The following is a 15,318-nucleotide window of genomic DNA, read 5'->3' as shown; positions in this document are numbered from 1 at the left end:
TACGCATCTTTATCTTATTAGTATAACAACAAAATATTAGTCCTAAACGAGGAGCAGCATAACAACCCACCACAACACAGTGCCAATTAGGTGAAGGGACAAATGATCTAATTATATAATCGTAATTCTGGGGGTTTATGCTATGACGGGCAAAGAAGCAGGAACGGCAGACAGGCTTGTTAAGCCATGTCATTTTAATTGTGATTTACAGCTCTGTTCAGTCAATGTGCGTGTATGTGTGTGTGATGGAGGCGTCTGACAGGCTGAATGGCCTGCTCTCATTAGTAAATGTCTCCCTTCGTCTGTACCAAAGAACAGAAAGCGCTGACCACTATATGTGCGGTGTCGTTTAACCATCCTAGGGGCTGGGCAAGGCCTGGATCCACTGTTGGTTTTGTCAGCAATTATCAGTGCCGACGAAGCAGGTAAATTTGGTCCTCGCAGAAGCGTGGAGTAGTGCATGCTTCAACGCATGGGCAGCTTGTTAAGAAGTTCACGTGGTGTTAGCCCTTGTTAATTTACACATTACTTGGAATAAAATCCAAATTTGCGGTGTTACTTTCCAGCGTTGTTAAAAATAGAAAACCACGTCGCGATGTTGACTCAAGTCACTGGCGCTGAGCTCAGCCGTCCGTGTCTGGACGGTGAGAGCATGTCAGTCCATGTTTCGTCTATTGAGTGAACACTCTGTCTCCGTCTCCAGGGGGTCCGTCGTGTACTAGAACACAGTCTGGCCCCATGGCGCTTACCTTAGGCTAAGCTGTCCAGAGAGCATTCAAACTCTTCTACGTAGCATACATCTGCCTCATTAACCCACAGGACCTATTGATTTTTTACCCCCCATGATTTTAAGGATCCTCAAGCTTTCCACAGCCGTTGTGGTAATTCCAAGTTACAAGGGATAATATAATGCTGGCCTTCCTGTATCTGCTGCAATCCACTAAGACAATAAGTCAAGATAATTTAGCCATCTGTTGGTTCTGTGCTGAGACGGCAGAATCACGTTTTCCGTTTCTTGGCTGTTCAGTGTTCCAGCCTAATGATTAAATATATTTAGCAAAATTGCCTTTATATTTCACTTACGACTACTACTACTACTACTACTAATTATAATAATAAATAATACCTATATTTTACATTAATAATACTAATACTAATAATAATACAACACATATTATTATTCTATTATTTAATATTAAATATTTTGTAGTTAATAATAATACTTACATTTTACATTTTTATGATTTTATATTAAATTTTATACCATATTTTGTAAATGTGCCTTTATATTTTATAATCATCATCATCATCATCATCATAAATATTTCAACATAAACCATTACGTCCACTCAAAAAACTAAATTGTGCAGTTTAAAACATAGTTTTGGCTAAATTCAATGCAAACCCTGCTAGGTTGTAGTGGTTGCACGTGGATAAAGCTAATTGTTTACATCACCTGTTGTTTTAAAGCCCAAAATAGCCACCGTAAATCAGTCGCCAGGCTCTAAAACAAAAATTGCTCTGCGTTACATTGCTACTTGAGTTAAAGTGTAGCTGTAATATTCAGCGATGGCATCTTACTGCATTTGGTCATGAAGGTTTGTGTCTCATTTTATTTTCCTTGATTAAAATCATCTATTATATTGGACATTATAATTATTAGAACCAGTAATCCCACGCTTGCTTTGACTATTAATCAGGAAAAAATAAATAAAAAATGCTCAAAATATGAATGTCTTGAGCGGATTAATTGTGAGTTAATTAAGGGGGCACAATTTATTTGCTAAGGACAAAATGGCTCATAAAAAGCATCTCCTCCAGCCTATGGTATATTCCTAACCACACTGCCAATTCATTATAGAAAATTGACAGATTTATTTCATATTTTCCTTTTGATCACAACACTTAATCACATAAATGGTAGAAGAACAAACCACAGTTAAAATGCAGCTAAGACAAATTTTCTCATATCTTCTAAACAAGCAGTTGGTGTAAAATAAAAACCATAGACAAGACAATTATGAACACAGAAAATCTAAAACGCTGGTATGAAAAGGATGGAAAACAGAAACCTTTCAAAACAAATACAAGGCTTTGTCGCTAAGCTCGGCGTCTCCACAACCCAGACTACAGTCCCTGTGAGAGCTACAATGTCACATAAAAATACCCCTTTTGTCATTCTAAACGACACTGGAATGAAGCGAGCCTCGACCGATGGTGACCACTTCTGAGCTCATCTAGCAACATGTGTACCTCACAGTTGTACATGACTGAAAGTCATAAGTATGCAATAAAAATGTTTTAATACATCAGAGGTCTCCAAACTCGGTCCTGGAGGACCGCTGTCCTGCAAAGTTTAGCTCCAACCCCAATTAAACACACCTGAACCAGCTATTTAAGGTCCCACTAGACATACAAGTAACTTTCAAGCAGGTGTAATGGAGCTGGTTGGAGCTAAACTCTGCAGGACAGCGGCCTACCGAGTTTCGAGACCCCTATAATACATGGTCTTATTGCACATGATTCAACAGGGAACAAAAATGCTTTAAGAATGTTTAGGACAGAACAGAAGAGAGATCTCATAACAATTTTATAGACAGAGGATACATTAATACACCAGCAGGAAGACTTTAGTTCTATCTCTTAGAACAGAGGCAAAGTGGAATGCTTTGACCAGGAATAGCTTCTCATCCCTGCACATTACCTCTTCCTGTTTTATCTTTGTCTTTCTCAAACTGGCAGTCTGCTGTTCCTTACTCTCAATTAAAGTAATGGACATCTGGACAGCAATCAGGATGGCCCCTCTGGGTAAAAACACCCACAGAGGATCTGTATGTCTCGTCTCTTGCTAGATAGTGGGCTTTAATCGATGAGCTCAGAAGACTAATTGAAGAACACACTACAGCAATACAGAATCCCGTTAATATCCGAGTCATCATTTCCTCTCACTTCCCGGATGAATTTCCTCCCAGGCCCATTTAAAGGGTCATTTAAAAGGTCTGTTTATTAGAAAAGATCAAATATGCGTTTAAAACGTCAACGTCGATGCTTCAAGAAACCCAAACTTGTTGTATTCTTAGCATTGCCACAAGTTGTGCTATATCGGGCAGTAGTATAAAAATGCAAGTATGTAAATGCAGATGCTTCAAGATACACAAGATTCGTAACAGTTAACACATACAAGTATGTGTTAAATCCTTAGAGTTGTTACAAGTCGTGCTATAAGTGAAAAAAATGTCTTTGCAAGTATATGAACGTAGGTGCTTCTAGCTACGTAAGCTCAATATCATGCCTTGTGTCAGAGTTCAATTATTTTTACGATGCACTGCATTTGCATTAGCATTAGCGTAAAACATATTTCTTTGGTTTTCCTTTTTCTGGTCAAGTACTAAGTAAAAACATTTGGAAGTCTTGCTGACCGAGTTAGCTAAAGTCATCATGTTTAGCTACCTACAAAAATAACATCTGACTAATGGCACAAATGTTTGCAGGTAACTTTCGCCCCCCTTGTGGATGGAGGTTTGTAAATAGCACAGTAAGGGGTCATTCACACAGAACGTTTTTGCGTTAACTTGATAACTGTCAGTGTCCTAGTTTTGAAATTGGAAATTACGTTACCATAAAAATGGTACTTTAAAACCTTTTAGCAGACTTCAAATTTGGACTATAAACTAATTTCACTATAAACAAAGCATTTTTTGATCAAGCTCTAAAAATGGCTCTTTTTGATATTGGGGTATTTGTGACATCACATGGGTAAATACATTTGCATATAATTCCCTCAAGAACAAGACATCGACGAATAGTTATACATTATTGCACCATAGGCCCCACCCACTGGCATTCAGTCACCTAACAGCTGACATTTGCCTACACTGGATGTCAAACAGAACCCATTATAATCACTGACGCTGTCTACACTGGGCAAAATATACAGATATGCGTTCAGTTTCCGACATACTCCACAAACTTGAGTCTGTCAACAACACAATAAATGGAAGAGTGAAAGAACGTCTGCTTTGCCGCATCTAGTTTAAACAGCTTGTTTGCGTCTCTGTATAGACTACTGAAGGAACTCAAGAGTCAGAAACAAGTGGATGGTTTATTTTAATGGCATCGGAACATTTCGGAGGATTATTTGTTTGTTCTGAACATGTTGTTATGTAAACAAGGCACAGTGTAATGGAGAGTTTGCAAATAAACATTTGTTGAAAGACGAAGCAGCCAACTGTACTGGATCTGACAGCAGCTGCTTCACAAACCAAATTATTTCATAATGCTTTATCTGTAAATGACGGTTTTATATGGATAATGTTTTCAGAACTCACGTGTAATAGCAAGTATGCGTTGATACTGCTTCAATGACGACATTAGCCAATCATAACAGTGGCCGTTTACTGACAAGCCAAAAAGGAGCTGTCACTTAAAAACAGATAATTTCAGAGGATCAGAACGAAGGTTGAAAATAATTGTTTTTCCATATACACTATATTGCCAAAAGTATTGGGACTCCCCTCCAAATCATTGAATTCAAGTGTTTCAATCACTTCCATGACCACAGGTGTATAAAATCAAGCACCTAGGCATGCAGATTGCCTCTAAAAACATTTGTGAAAGAATGGGTCACTCTCAGGAGCTCAGTGAATTCAAGTGTGGTACCGTGATAGGTTGCCACCTGTGCAATAAGTCAATTCGTGAAATATAATTTCACGATTATGGTGTGGGGTTGTTTTTCAGGGGTTGGGCTTGGCCCCTTAGTTCCATGGAAAGGAACTCTTAATGCTTCAGCATACCAAGACAATTTAATGCTCCCAACTTTGTGGGAACAGTTTGGGATGGTACCTTCCTGTTCCAACATGACTGTTCACCAGTGCACAAAGCAAGGTCCATAAAGACATGGATGAGCGAATTTGGTGTGGAGGAACTTGACTGGCCTGCAAAGTCCTGACCTCAACCCAATAGAACACCTTTGGGATGAATTAGAGTGGAGGATGCGAGCCAGGCCTTCTCATCACTGCCTGAACTCACAAATACGCTTCTAGGAGAATGATCAAAAAATTTCCATAAACACACTCCTAAACCTTGTGGAAAGCCTTCCCAGAAGAGTTGAAGCTGTTATAGCTGCAAAGGGTGGTTAAACTCCATATTAAACCCTACTGATTAAGAATGGAATGTCATTAAAGTTCATATGCATTTAAAGGCAGGCGTCCCAAAACTTTTGGCAATATAGTGTATATATGTATAACTGTATTAACATTATAAGTGAACCTCAAGGAACATATTAACATAAAAATAATAATAATAATAAAAAAAAAAAAAAAAAATCATGCCATGATCCCTTTAAGTATATACAAGTCTGCATTGGCTAGTAGCTCACATTGGCATACTTGTGAAAATGATGTTTTTGGCCTAAACATGATAATGTCCTTATCACTAATGAAATCTAACCTCAAACGGCCAACGTCACAAGGCTAAGCATCTAGACTGAGTCTTCTCACAGGACACGGAACCAAGGCTCGCTAATGACATGTAGCCCACTTCAGATTGAGCAATCATCTGTTAAAATCCTCTTCATGCAGGAGTAAATGGGCGCTCTGCAGCGGGGACCACTTTGCTCTCACGGGACACATTAGCCCCTCAGGCGAGATCCCTACATATGCTGCCGATTCTCTCAGATTACAACCAATTTTCAGGATACATTCGGTCACATTGCCGACAGACACATCATAGCTAGAAAGCACATCTAAAAATATATGTGATACAGTCCTGTTGGGAATTATTTAGCGTGCATTTGTTTCGTACCCTTCTGTAAAATATAACAGGCTTTAACTTAAAAGTTCTGTTTTGTATGGCTAAAGTTATAGAATTAAAAAGTAGGACAAAAATAGAGGTACTTTCAAATGTAAACTAAAAAAAAAAAATATCCCTTGATACATAAAAACTTAAGCATGTTTTACCTTACACTCTCTTAAACTATGGAAAATGAATTTCTTACCTCCCTTGTTTTCATTTATGCTCTTATACAGTTGAGTAACCCTTCTTTTCATCCTTCTCTAGTCCTTGTTCCAGCTCTGACCTTAAGCCATTGTGACTATGTATGGCCTGTCATTTAGGAGAAACGCCTATCTGGACCTTTGACCTCTGTCTGGGTTGAAGGTCGTTTTATCAATCTGTCGCTTTACTCTGGTTCCACACAATGATGATGATGCAAGCAACCCGAGAACCCACTAGAGATGCTGGGATGGGGCTGTCGAGTCCTATGATCAATAGTTTTAGAACGGTCAGGCGGTTCAGGTTATGGATACTCACATTACTTGCTGCTTGCTTACGGGAACTCTTCCTATCTGTTAGACCACTGCAGATTAGGGCATGGATATTTTTTCCATAAACATGCAAAGGATAAATCACATGATGTTTAAATATAAACTTAATACTGTAGAGAAGACAAAAGGATAACAGAGAACAGAAGTCCTTTCAAGAAATAGGGTACAAAATGAGATAACATATCTTGAATATAATACATAAAATAAATGAAAATAAAATATTTTAAGATTGTAAGACAAAACAAATTAATATAGAATATTTTCTTTAATTCATTTAATTGCAACCCTGTTTACAAATTTGAGGCATTTCTTATGTTCTAATGTTATTATTATTTTTATTATAAAAAAATAAATAAAAAAATACAGATACATTTATAATAGATGTATAAATAAAACACTGATTTTAGAATAAGTAGCAGGGTTGTAAATAACAGGGAAGACACAAACAAACAAACAATAAAACAATAAATAAAAAAAAACAAACCAATAATCTTTTGTTTGTAATTTTTGCAACAGTGTTTAAAATTTGGGACATGATGTCTGATGTTTTCATTGTTGTTGTTGTTGTTATTATTATTATTATTATTATTATTATTATCATCATTATTATTGTTATTATAATTATTAAAAAAAAATTACAGATATAAATGTATGTTTTATGTAACAGGGTAACAGGGTAGACAATAATATCTAATATCTAATAAACCGAATTTACAAAAAAAAAAAAAAATCCAGGGTTTGTGTGTCAAATTCTTTACAAAAACATAATATGACTTCAAACTGTACCTTACTCACTGAGTGCCAGAAGATATTTTGTAATATTTTACAATAGGACATTGTGACACTTGGGAGGAAACATAAACTAGTTAATTATCATACAGATTTCAAAATATTCCTAAGCAAGATAAATGTGTCAATTAGAAGCATGGCATTTCTCATCTGAAATAGTCATCATATAGACCTATCAGGGTGCTTTGTTCCCTGCAATGATGCCTGATGAGAGTCTGTAGAGATTCAAAGGTTAAGAGCAGGATAAGAATGGATAAAGAACTCCGGTGGATTGGGATAAGACTTTCAAAGAGTTCATAAATAAATAAATAAAGATTTTTCTACAGTGGCTTGCTCTCGATTATCTCAGCGCAGCGTAACTGATAAACTAATCCTTTACTGAACTTTGACTCTGATAATTTTAGTGAAATAAACTTTGCAGAGGATTAAAGGTAGAGGATGTGCAGAGTACAAAGAAGGATTGAGAATAATAAAGAATTTAATCATTCAAGTTCCTTAACAGATCTTTTAGTACTTTTGAGGAAGACATTTTTGGAAACAAGAAATACTTAATGAATGTACTGACTTCAGTATATAAAATTAAAATAGTATTTTTTATTTATTTTTTTATTTTATAAAATACCACTTATTAAAACAGAACTGTAAATACACATATTTCAAAGTCCCTCACTTCAATGAAAGTCTATGTGATTTTGAAACTTTTTTATTTATTTTCCATATACAAATGTTCAAATCCCAACCCCAATAGTGATGTTTGTCTGAGCAAAACGTAAACCAGAGTCCTCTGCCCTTTTTTCTTTCTTTCTTTCCGCTTTTCCTGAATTCGTCTGTCACCTGATCTCTGAATGGCTTCACTAACCAGAAAATGTAATGAGGACACATTATGGATATGTACGTTTTGTCCTTGTGCCTAAATTGGCTGTAATTTGAGCCGAGTGATTCTTCATTCGATTACATCTGCAAGTCTCTGTTTTTTTGGCTCCTGTGTTTTACCATCCACTAAAGAGCGAGAAGGCTAACAAATCATTTTTTGCCAATCGGCAGACAGTACGTCATGCTATTTTTACATTTGAAGCACATCAGCTTGCCTGAGACCCTGTGATGGCGGAGCACTGGCAGGAGACGTCTTCAGTAAAGTACTTTGCTTCATGACAGAGAGAGATAGGGGAATGAAAGAGTATATGACTTGCGGGAAAAGACATCTCCATCTGGCTCTGACTGATCTCTCGTGGAGGAACTAGAGCCCTGTGGAGTGGTCAGGGTGGAAATTAAAAATGCAGGTGCACGGATGTCAAGATCCCTCTCTTGCAGCCAGAGGACTGCCTCTGTATTTTATTGTCTTCATTTTGTTCTATTTGAATTGGATATCACTCAGAGGAGCTGTCATTTAACTGAATCTCATTAAACCTTTTAAGAACACTTTTTTATTTTATCCCCAAAATTATATAAAATATATCATTATTATTATTATTATTACTGGAAATTGCCATTGAGGATAGAGATTTTAGTATTTGTCCTTGAGATTTTAGGTTTTAAAAAGAGAAAGTGTAATTATTTTTAAGTCATTTTTATATATATATATTTTTTTTGTTATTTTTAAATTAACTTTTCCTTCATTAGTTTAATTTAAATCTCCATTTATTTAAATTTACTTATAAAAATATCCATTTATAAGTTTGCAGCATGACAAATACATTTTTAAAAATACAAGTATTCCATGTAGTCTCTTAATTAATGACATAAGAACTTTTTTGCAAAATAATTACTCACTCACAATCCACTCACTCACTCGCTCACTCACTCACCTCTCTCGCCCGCTCACTCGCTCACCTCTCTCACTCACTCACTCGCTCACTCACTCAGCTCTTTCACTCGCTCACTCACTCACCTCTCTCACCCGCTCACTCACTCACTCACTCACCTCTCTCGCCCGCTCACTCACTCACCTCTCTCACCCGCTCACTCACTCACTCACTCACTCACCTCTCTCGCCCGCTCACTCACTCACTCACTCACCTCTCTCACCCGCTCACTCACACACTCACTCACTCACCTCTCTCGCCCGCTCACTCACTCACTCACACACTCACTCACTCACCTCTCTCGCCCGCTCACTCACTCGCTCACTCACTCACCTCTTTCGCCCGCTCACTCACTCACTCACTCACTCACTCACTCACTCACTCACTCACTCACTCACCTCTCTCGCCCGCTCACTCACTCACTCACTCACTCACTCACCTCTCTCACTCACTCACTCGCTCACTCACTCACCTCTCTCGCCCGCCCACTCACTCACTCACTCACTCACTCACTCGCTCACTCACTCACCTCTCTCGCCCGCTCACTCACTCACTCACTCACTCACTCACTCACTCACTCACTCACTCACTCGCTCACTCACTCACCTCTCTCGCCCGCTCACTCACTCACTCACTCACTCACTCACCTCTCTCGCCCGCTCACTCACTCACTCACTCACTCACTCACTCACTCACTCACTCACCTCTCTCGCCCGCTCACTCACTCACTCACTCACTCACTCACCTCTCTCGCCCGCTCACTCACTCGCTCACTCACTCACCTCTCTCGCCCGCTCACTCGCTCACCTCTCTCACTCACTCGCTCACTCACTCACTTGCTCACTCACTCGCTCACTCACTCGCCTCTTTCACTCGCTCACTCACTCACTCACTCACTCGCTCACTCACCTCTCTCGCCCGCTCACTCACTCACCTCTCTCACTCACTCACTCGCTCACTCACTCACTTGCTCACTCACTCACTCACTCGCTCACTCACTCGCCTCTTTCACTCGCTCACTCACCTCTCTCGCCCGCTCACTCACTCACCTCTCTCACCCGCTCACTCACTCACTCACTCGCTCACTCACTCACCTCTCTCGCCCGCTCACTCACTCACTCGCTCACTCACTCACCTCTCTCACCCGCTCACTCACTCACTCACTCGCTCACTCACTCACCTCTCTCACCCGCTCACTCACTCACTCACTCGCTCACTCACACACCTCTCTCACTCACTCACTCGCTCACTCACTCACTCACCTCTCTTGCCCGCTCACTCACTCGCTCACCTCTCTCACTCACTCACTCTCTCACTCACTCGCTCGCTCACTCACTCACCTCTCTCGCCCGCTCACTCACTCGCCCACCTCTCTCGCCCGCTCACTCACTCACTCGCTCACCCGCTCACCTCTCTCACTCACTCACTTGCTCTCTCTCCCGCTCACTCACTCACCTCTCTCACCTCTCTCGCCCACTCACTCACCCGCTCACTCACTCACTCGCTCACTCACTCACTCACTCACTCACTCACTCACCTCTCTCGCCCGCTCACTCACTCGCTCACTCACTCACCTCTCTCGCCCGCTCACTCGCTCACCTCTCTCACTCACTTACTCGCTCACTCACTCAATCGCTCACTCACCTCTCTCACCCACTCACTCACTCACTCACTCACCTCTCTCACTCACTCACTTCATTCATTCCACTCACTCACTCACTCACCTCTCTCGCCCGCTCACTCACTCGCTCACTCACTCACTTCATTCATTCCACTCACTCACTCACTCACTCACCTCTCTCGCCCGCTCACTCACTCACTCACTCACCTCTCTCGCCCGCTCACTCACTCACCTCTCTCGCCCGCTCACTCACTCACCTCTCTCGCCCGCTCACTCGCTCACCTCTCTCACTCACTCACTCGCTCACTCACTCACTTGCTCACTCACTCACTCGCCTCTTTCACTCGCTCACTCACTCACCTCTCTCGCCCGCTCACTCACTCACTCACCTCTCTCGCCCGCTCACTCACTCGCTCACTCACTCACCTCTCTCGCCCGCTCACTCACTTACTCGCTCACTCACTCACCCGCTCACTCATTCGCTCACCTCTCTCACTCACTCACTCGCTCACTCACTCACTCACTCACCTCTCTCGCCCGCTCACTCACTCACTCACTCACTCACTCACCTCTCTCGCCCGCTCACTCACTCACTCACTCACCTCTCTCGCCCGCTCACTCACTCACCTCTCTCGCCCGCTCACTCACTCACCTCTCTCACCCGCTCACTCACTCACTCGCTCACTCACTCACCTCTCTCGCCCGCTCACTCACTCACTCACCTCTCTCGCCCGCTCACTCACTCGCTCACTCACTCACCTCTCTCGCCCGCTCACTCACTCACTCGCTCACTCACTCACCCGCTCACTCATTCGCTCACCTCTCTCACTCACTCACTCGCTCACTCACTCACTCACCTCTCTTGCCCGCTCACTCACTCGCTCACCTCTCTCACTCACTCACTCTCTCACTCACTCGCTCGCTCACTCACTCACCTCTCTCGCCCGCTCACTCACTCGCTCACCTCTCTCGCCCGCTCACTCACTCAACTCTCTCACCTCTCTCGCCCACTCACTCACCTGCTCACTCACTCACTCGCTCACTCACTCACTCACCTCTCTCGCCCGCTCACTCACTCACCTCTCTCGCCCGCTCACTCGCTCACCTCTCTCACTCACTTACTCGCTCACTCACTCAATCTCTCACTCACTCACTCACTCACTCACTCACCTCTCTCACCCACTCACTCACTCACTCACTCACTCACTTCATTCATTCATTCCACTCACTCACTCACCTCTCTCACTTGCTAACTCACTCACCTCTCTCACCCACTCACTCACTCACTTGCTCAATCGCTCACTCACTCACTCACTTCATTCATTCCACTCTCACTCACTCACTTGCTCAATCGCTCACCCACTCACTCACTTCATTCATTCCACTCACTCACTCACTCACTTCATTCATTCCACTCACTCACCTCTCTCTCCCGCTCACTCACTCACCTCTCTCACCCACTCACTCACTCACTCGCTCACTAACTCACCTCTCTCAGCCGCTCACTCACTCACTCACCTCTCACTCACCTCTCTCACCCGCTCACTCACTCACCTCTCTCACCCGCTCACTCACTCACTCACTCACTCACTCACTCACTCACTCACTCACTCACTCACTCACCCACCCACTCACTCACTCAATCGCTCGCTCACTCACTCCATTCATTCCACTCACTCACTCACTCACCTCTCTCACCCGCTCACTCACTCACCTCTCTCGCCCGCTCACTCACTCACCTCTCACTCACCTCTCTCACCCGCTCACTCACTCACCTCTCTCGCCCGCTCACTCACTCACCTCTCACTCACCTCTCTCACCCGCTCACTCACTCACCTCTCTCACCCGCTCACTCACTCGCTCACTCACTCACCTCTCTCACCCACTCACTCACTCACTCACTCACTCACTCACTCCATTCATTCCACTCACTCACTCACTCACCTCTCTCACCCGCTCACTCACTCACTCACTCACTCACTCACTCACCTCTCTCACCCACTCACTCACTCACTCACTCAATCGCTCGCTCACTCACTCACTCCATTCATTCCACTCACTCACTCACTCACTCACCTCTCTCACCCACTCACTCACTCACTCAATCGCTCGCTCACTCACTCACTCCATTCATTCCACTCACTCGCTCACTCACTCACTCACTCACTCACCTCTCTCACCCACTCACTCACTCACTCACTCACTCACTCACTCAATCGCTCGCTCACTCACTCACTCACTCCATTCATTCCACTCACTCGCTCACTCACTCACTCACCTCTCTCACTCACTCACTCAATCGCTCGCTCACTCACTCACTCCATTCATTCCACTCACTCACTCACTCACCTCTCTCACCCGCTCACTCACTCGCTAACTCACTCACCTCTCTCACCCACTCACTCACTCACTTGCTCACTCACTCACTTCATTCATTCCACTCTCACTCACTCACTTGCTCAATCGCTCACCCACTCACTCACTTCATTCATTCCACTCACTCACTCACTTCATTCATTCCACTCACTTCATTCATTCCACTCACTCACTCACTCACTCACCCATTCACTCACTCATTCTCTCCCACTGCTTCATTCACCCACTTGCTCACTCACTCACTCTCACTCACCCACGCACTCACTCGAGAATAGTAAATAAAAAAATAAAATAAAAACTTTTTATACATATAACTTTTTTACCCGCTCACTCACTCACTCGCTCACCCGCTCACCTCTCTCACTCACTCACTTGCTCTCTCACCCGCTCACTCACTCAACTCTCTCACCTCTCTCGCCCACTCACTCACCCGCTCACTCACTCACTCGCTCACTCACTCGCTCACTCACTCACCTCTCTCGCCCGCTCACTCACTCACCTCTCTCGCCCGCTCACTCGCTCACCTCTCTCACTCACTTACTCGCTCACTCACTCAATCTCTCACTCACTCACTCACTCACTCACTCACTCACTCACTCACCTCTCTCACCCACTCACTCACTCACTCACTCACTCACTCCATTCATTCCACTCACTCGCTCACTCACTCACTCACTCACCTCTCTCACTCACTCACTCACTCAATCGCTCGCTCACTCACTCACTCAATCGCTCGCTCACTCACTCACTCCATTCATTCCACTCACTCACTCACTCACCTCTCTCACCCGCTCACTCACTCGCTAACTCACTCACCTCTCTCACCCACTCACTCACTCACTTGCTCACTCACTCACTTCATTCATTCCACTCTCACTCACTCACTTGCTCAATCGCTCACCCACTCACTCACTTCATTCATTCCACTCACTCACTCACTCACTCACTCACTTCATTCATTCCACTCACTCACTCACCTCTCTCACCCACTCACTCACTCACTTGCTCACTCACTCACTTCATTCATTCCACTCTCACTCACTCACTTGCTCAATCCTCTCACTCACTTACTCGCTCACTCACTCAATCTCTCACTCACTCACTCACTCACTCACTCACTCACTCACTCACTCACCTCTCTCACCCACTCACTCACTCACTCACTCACTCCATTCATTCCACTCACTCGCTCACTCACTCACTCACTCACCTCTCTCACTCACTCACTCACTCAATCGCTCGCTCACTCACTCACTCAATCGCTCGCTCACTCACTCACTCCATTCATTCCACTCACTCACTCACTCACCTCTCTCACCCGCTCACTCACTCGCTAACTCACTCACCTCTCTCACCCACTCACTCACTCACTTGCTCACTCACTCACTTCATTCATTCCACTCTCACTCACTCACTTGCTCAATCGCTCACCCACTCACTCACTTCATTCATTCCACTCACTCACTCACTCACTCACTTCATTCATTCCACTCACTCACTCACCTCTCTCACCCACTCACTCACTCACTTGCTCACTCACTCACTTCATTCATTCCACTCTCACTCACTCACTTGCTCAATCGCTCACCCACTCACTCACTTCATTCATTCCACTCACTCACTCACTCACTCACTCACTCACTCACTCACTCACCCATTCACTCACCCATTCACTCACTCATTCTCTCCCACTGCTTCATTCACCCACTTGCTCACTCACTCACTCTCACTCACCCACGCACTCACTCGAGAATAGTAAATAAAAAAATAAAATAAAAACTTTTTATACATATAACTTTTTTTATAAATTGTTACCTAGACATGGTTTAAACATGGCTAAGCTTAAATTGAAGTGGCCCATGTGTATATTTTCTTGATACTTAAATTATGTTGGTTACTCCTCTTTCAACACTCTTTAAACACAAATTTACACACTGCGCTGAGCAGAGACAGAGCAATGCACTAGAACACCTATTCATTTATGCTGGAGTGAAGCCACACCAATAAAACAGCAGAACCAGTGGTTAAATGAGGGCGCTTACTTTGCCTAGAATGCCAGCGCTCCAAAACAGGCACCCAAATTGGCAACTGTGAGTGTCAGGAAAAAACAAGAAATAAAAATAATTGATATGCATGATTCCAACATGACCTGCCAGTTCCTGTCCCATAAGTTACTGAAACCCACATTGATCTCATGAGTCTGTCTTTAGAAATAATGAAATCCCAATTTAAAGCCAAAATACTCCATTTAAAGGTGCTCTAAGTGATGTCACGCGTTTTTAGGCCAAAAAAAATTTTTGTCACATACTGTACAGCAAACATGTCCTCACTATCCGCTAGCTGCCTGTCCCCTGAACACACTGTATAAAAACACGATCTCTGTAGTCGCCACAAGCTCCGAAAACGG

At 43.2% G+C, this 15,318-nt stretch overlaps 1 protein-coding gene across 6 annotated transcripts in view; it reads right to left on the bottom strand.

Annotated features, from left to right (window-relative positions):
* pcbp4 (poly(rC) binding protein 4) overlaps positions 1–15,318 on the bottom strand; it is a 97,079-nt gene that overhangs the window by 60,800 nt on the left and 20,961 nt on the right. Inside the window, exon 2 of one of the 6 annotated variants that reach the window (XM_067395887.1) lies at positions 14,954–14,999. The exons of the other annotated variants lie outside the window; for them this stretch is intronic. The gene's annotated coding sequence lies outside the window, so the exon portion shown is untranslated. The remainder of the gene's footprint in view (positions 1–14,953; positions 15,000–15,318) is intronic. 6 annotated transcript variants of the gene reach the window in all.

The sequence above is a fragment of the Chanodichthys erythropterus genome, chromosome 10 (genome assembly GCF_024489055.1).
Source record: "Chanodichthys erythropterus isolate Z2021 chromosome 10, ASM2448905v1, whole genome shotgun sequence".
Lineage (NCBI taxonomy): Eukaryota > Metazoa > Chordata > Actinopteri > Cypriniformes > Xenocyprididae > Chanodichthys > Chanodichthys erythropterus.
The sequence above is the reverse complement of the archived record's forward strand: the minus strand, read 5'-3'. Positions and strand labels throughout refer to the sequence as shown.